The sequence below is a fragment of the Hippopotamus amphibius genome, chromosome 4 (assembly GCF_030028045.1).
Source record: "Hippopotamus amphibius kiboko isolate mHipAmp2 chromosome 4, mHipAmp2.hap2, whole genome shotgun sequence".
NCBI lineage: Eukaryota > Metazoa > Chordata > Mammalia > Artiodactyla > Hippopotamidae > Hippopotamus > Hippopotamus amphibius.
The window spans coordinates 57,377,452-57,383,347 of NC_080189.1; the positions used below are offsets into that span (position 1 = coordinate 57,377,452).

The 5,896-nt window shown below is 38.0% G+C and overlaps 1 non-coding gene across 1 annotated transcript; it reads left to right on the forward strand.

Annotated features, from left to right (window-relative positions):
* The first annotated feature begins 573 nt into the window (after positions 1–573).
* Positions 574–646, forward strand: TRNAG-ACC (transfer RNA glycine (anticodon ACC)). Its single transcript has one exon. It is a non-coding gene; the product is annotated as a tRNA-Gly (tRNA).
* Positions 647–5,896: the final 5,250 nt, after the last annotated feature.

Genomic DNA, 5,896 nt, shown 5'->3' on the forward strand with positions numbered 1-5,896 from the left:
GAGGCTGGGGATCTGGAGGGAGTTCTCCCATAGGGGAGAAAGGCACCTGGCTGTGAGGGTCATCACAGCTCATTAATTATCTATTGGGCATTGGAAACTCATTTGAAAACTGTTAGGCAGGTTGGGATTGGAGATGGGAGGAACCAAGGTGGAAAGCGATTTGTCTGTGTTAGAAAAGAATCCATATGAAGAGTCCCAAACTCAGAGACATGACCCAGCCCTGCAATAGGATTTTGGACTTGGAAATTTTTAACAGCTTTTGAAGGATGAAGAAAGCACTCCTAGTATCCTAGAATTAGGCAGTGGCTTCAAGTTTAAAAAGAATAAATGCAGTTTCACCCAATGAGATGAAATTTGGGAATCTACGTACATAAGGAGATAGTTTAGGCTAAAATTATAAGACACTTCCTGGGAATGAAAACATAAGTGATTATTGAGGATAGATAGAATGTTTGGGAGCTCATAATTGTCTTTTTCAATATATAACAAATATAAATAAATACATATATATAATAACGATGTAGTTAAACAGGTAATTTTAATTATGGCTTTAAAAAAATTCAGACAGAGACTTCCCTGGTGGTGCAGTGGTTAAGACTCTGCACAACCAATGCAGGGGGCCCAGGTTCAATCCCTGGCCAGGAAACTAGACCCCACATGTATGCTGCAACCAAGAGTTTGCATGCCACAACTTGTGTTTGCATGCCACAGCTAAGAGTCCTCATACCACAACTAAGGAGCCAACAAGCTGCAACTAAGGTGCCCACAAGCTGCAACAAAGGAACCCGCCTGCTGCAACTAAGACCCACACAAGCAAATAAATAAATAAATAAATAAATAAATAAACTATTAAAGAAAATTCAGATGAAAGGGTGTACAATGAAGAATAAGTCCCCCTTCTTTCCCTCCCCTATCTCCCTCCTCAGTTCCCCTTGCTGGACAAAACCACTACTACTTAGTTGGTATTTACCCCTTTGGAGAAATTCTATGCATTTACAAACATATATGCATGTGAGGTTTTTTCTTTTCTCACCTCATAAATAATAGCATACTCTATACACTGTCTGCACCTTACTTTCTCCACTTATCAACATGTCTTAGAGAACTTTCCTTATGAGTCCATATAGAGCTGCCTTATGTGTTACAACCACAGCAGAATTTAATGAGCCATTCCCTTTTGATGGACATTGAAGTTATCTGCCCTTTTCTGCTGTTACAAAACTGTACTGCATTATTACTGAGCAGAAAGAACAACATGAACCTCTCATGATGGGAGGGTTGGAGGCAGGGTGGGACAGAATGAACTGCTGCTCTTTAGGTTCTGGTTTTTTGTGTGCCTCACTGCGGTGCATAAATAGGGGGAAAACATACAGGAGCTCCATGAGAGGGCCACTTACTGTTGTTTCCCTGTTAGGTTGGCGCATTTCCATTATGTGGAGTCATTATGTAAAGTATCCCAAGTCTTACATGGCAGTGGAGGTACATGTTAGGAATATACCTGAGTTATGTGAGGAGAGAACTACAATGTGGAACGAGCACTGGGTTTGGGTCACAAGAACTTGGTTCATGCCTCAGCTCTGCCTTTTACTTGTGTGATCTCTGAGCATTATTTATTTTTTCTGTAAAATGGAGATAATAGTACCAACTTTACGTTTTGAGGATTTAATGAAATAATGCTTATGAAGTGATGATGTAAGCCAGTAGTTCTCAAACTTTAGAGAGTTTCTGATTCAGAAGGTCTGGAGTGGATCTTGAGAATTTACATTTCTAATACATTCTCAGGTGATGCTGATGCTGTTGGTCTGGGAACCAGAATTTGAGAAACACTGGTATAAGCCACACAGGACTGATAGGTGGTGCTACTATTTTTGTCATTATAGTTATTCTCCTAGAAAGAACACTATCTTTACATATCCCCTTAGGGATATGAGAGAGGCCATGGTAATCACCTTTGAATTAAAGTGAAAATTCTGCCAGCCAATCAAGTACAATGAAAACCACAGAACTCTCTAAAGAGATTGAAGCTGTTGGGGGGAGGGGTGGTATTAAACACATAATTTTGCACACTTTGAGTTTATTTAAATGTTCACGCACCTTTGAATTCGATGGTAAACAGCACTTGACAGGAAGTGGAAGTACAAAAATAAACAAGAAAGGCTCATCTCGTGGCATTGCTGCCTTAACTGAACACAGGAAGTCCTGGAAATCTTGCAAGACTGTCTGTTCCTTCATGATGTCTAGCCTGATGTTAAGACCCCAAAGTATTTTTGGTTTGTGTTAGGGATCTCCAGAGAAACAGAAACAACTGGAGGGGGAAAAAATATATCTGTATGTGTGTGTGTATATATTAGATATATACTATATATATACTATATTAGATGTAGACTATATATATACACTATATTAGACATATATATATATATATATATATATAGAGAGAGAGAGAGAGAGAGAGAGATATTCATTATAAAGAATAAAGAACTGGCTCCTTGGCTCCTGCAATTTTGGAGGCTGAGAAGTCCAGACCCAGGGGAGCCTATGGTATAGTTTCAGTCTGAGTCCAAGAACCAGAAGCACCAATGATGTAAGTTTCTTTCTGAGCCTGAATACAAATGCAGGGGAAGACCACTGTCCCAACTCAAAGACAATCAGGCAGAGAGAGAGAATTCTTTCTCATTCGGCCTTTTATTCTATTCAGGCCTTCTACAGATTGGACGAGGCTCAATCGCATTGGGAGGGCAATCTGCTCTACTCAGTCTACTGACTCAAATATTAAACTCATCTAGAAACATCCTCACAGACACCCTCAGAAATAATGTGTAACCAAACATCTGGGCACCGCGTGGCCCAGTGAAGTCCACGCATTCAATTGACCATCACCATGTTGTTGATGAATATCTGATATGAGCTACTTTCAGTTTGCTTATCATTGGTTTTCCGGTCCACAAGTCTGCTTCAAAACACTTGACGTTTCAAGGAACACAAACTTCAACTGTGTCTGTGTGTATAGCCAGCGTCACATTCTAGTTGTCACACATCTTCGGCAAAACATTTCAGTGGACTACTTATAGCTCAACCTCAAGATGTTTTTTAAAACAGAGAAAAATTTTAGGTAATGACAGCCAGTGGCTGCCAGCATCAATGCCATCACCATTATTATATTTACTACAAGAAAGATGCTGCCAACAGGTTTGCCAGTATATAAATGCTGTTCAATAGTTCAGTGTATGTTAAGAATAATTCAGAATCATTGATTTATTACTGTCACAAATGTGCAGGAATCTAGACGTTTGGCTTTTAACATTGAAAGTGCTATCTTCTGAAAATTGCCATAGATATCCCCCCATCTACATCCCAACTAATAAATTCAGCCTGTGGAACAATAGAAATACCACAGTACATTCCTGGGATCCCAAGAGATATTTTTAAAGACAAATATTAAAATGAATGAGACAGCCACAAGAGTTTGGAGGTAAATTCATATGAGAGATGAAGCAAAATTTTCAAACCATGGCACAGTAAGAAGAAAAGGTTGGGGTTGTATGTGAATAATATATGGCATCTTATTGTGGTGGGTTTCCTTGCTTTCCGTCTCACTGGTTGCCTTCTTGACATTGTACAGCTATTTCCTCTGTAATACAGAAACCCTCCCTTACAGAATCTTTTTCCACAGCTGGCTTTCATCACTTCTTGATAGGTACCTAAATATTTCAGTTTCTTCCACTTTATTTTCCCTTAACAATAACTGCTGCCCAATCGAATCATTCATCTTTTCCCCTGTTATAAGTATTTGAGATACTGAATGAATGTTTCTCAAGCACCATTTGGAATCACCTATTTTCTCTTGTTTGGCATTTTCATAGACTCTTGGTCTCAATTTTACTTGGAAATTTGAATTGTTTGTCTAATCATTTAAAATTTTTGAGTTCAAAATTCATTGTGAACTTTTTCTTCTTGTCTTGCCCTATAGAGATTTTCATGTATAAATGAAGGACAAATCTTAAAACCTAAGACTTGTTTAATAGATCATGCACATTTATAAACAATATTCAGACACGTGGCACAGCAAAGCAGATACTATGCTTTTAAATCTCCACAAATGATAATACCAGCTAATATTTATTTGCTATTCACTGTGAAGTAGGTACATGGCAGAGTTCTTTTTGTGCATTAATTTATTTCATTTTTCCATCAACATCTAGAAGTTAGAAATCTTATTAAGTACTTTTTTGCCCTTGGTAATCTCAAAATTATTATAGTAGTTTGAGTTGAATTTCTGGTATTTGTAACCCAGAGAGAATTCATTTATGTAAACATGACACATGGTATTATATATATGTGTGTCTAGGTGGGTGTGTAAAACAAAGTTCTATATCCTGGACAAGGGGAGATCAGGTAGAAAAGGCCTGTGCTCTGTCCGTCTCACACCCATTTATATTCATTGAATGTAAAATCCCCAGAAGAACCTCCTGAGAGAACAAAACAAAACAACAAGGACTGGGGCCAGGAAGCTAACTTGCAAGGATTTCACTTGCATGGCCCCATGGGAAGGACTTGACTTTAAGACAAGAAAATCTGAAGGCTGAATTGGTAAAACTTAAATGTGGTTTAAAAACCAAAGAATGTAAAAAGATATACAATAAATGTTCTCCCTTCTATCCTAATGTTGTCCTTCATTTGACCAATTCTTGCCCAGTCCCTAGATTGGTAACTGTGCTCCATTTCCTATGTCAATTTCCATAGTTTTTTCAAGCAAATACAAGCAAAACCAAACATAAATTCTTATTGTCTTCATTTGTTTACAGAGGTAGCATATTTTACATACCATTCTGCAACTTGCTTTTTGTTTGTTTGTTTATCTTGGGCTTCTTTCCCTATCGGCATAAAGAAATCTTCCTCATTCTTTTTTAACCCCTGTTTAATGTTCTACGGTATAGATGTATCATCATTTATTTAACCATTGCCTTTTGACAGACGTTTATTTGAGTTGTTTCTAATCTTTGGTTATTGCAACAATGCGACAGCGAATGACTTTGCACAAAAGTCATTTCTCACCTGTGCACGAGTGTCTGCGTGATAAATTGCTCCATAAATAATTCTGAGTCTTTAGTGGCTTTGTTATTTGAAAGTGACCACCTAGTTATCCTCTCTGTGGAGATGCACCGTGGTGGGAGAAAGGAAGTGCATGTGTAAAGCTAGAAAGGGCTATAACACCTTAGGAGCCCAGCTACCCTGTTATGGGAACCCCCTAAGAGAGCCAAACCCAGGAAGAAGAGCCACATTCCTACCCACTTTCAGAGGAAGGATGAGCATGGGTCTGAGAAGTTGCTGAAGAGGTGACATTGGAGAGGAGATAGTGGCCTAAGTGAAGCACAGGGCTGTGGTTCAAATGTGAGCCATGATTGTGCTATGAGCTGCTGGGGCTTGAGCAGAACTTTATAAAGATTAGTGATTCCAGCAGTACAAGTGGCCTTGGGGCAAAGGGTGGTACAAAGACAACTGTTTTCCATGTTCTTACATTTTCTCACTTGGAATTAACACTCTAACAAAAGCCACAGTACTAGCAAGCCTGGTGATATTTGGGTAATAAATGCAGAAAAGGTCTTGAAGAATTGAAAAATACTAACAGAGGTTTTCTTTAGGAGTACAAAAAGAAGTTAAAATCCCACTTTGCCCATTTCTTGATGTTAATAAATGTTAATCAACTCTGTTGAGAGTTGGGTATCTTTCCTAATTTTTCAACATATATACCTATATTTACCAATGTAAGTAATTTTTATTATATAAATAGGATATTTCTACATATACATATTATTTTGTAATTATTTGTTTTTATTTTAAATTTGTATTTTGGAGATCTTTCCAAGTTAATATATAAGGATCTACTTCAGTCTCT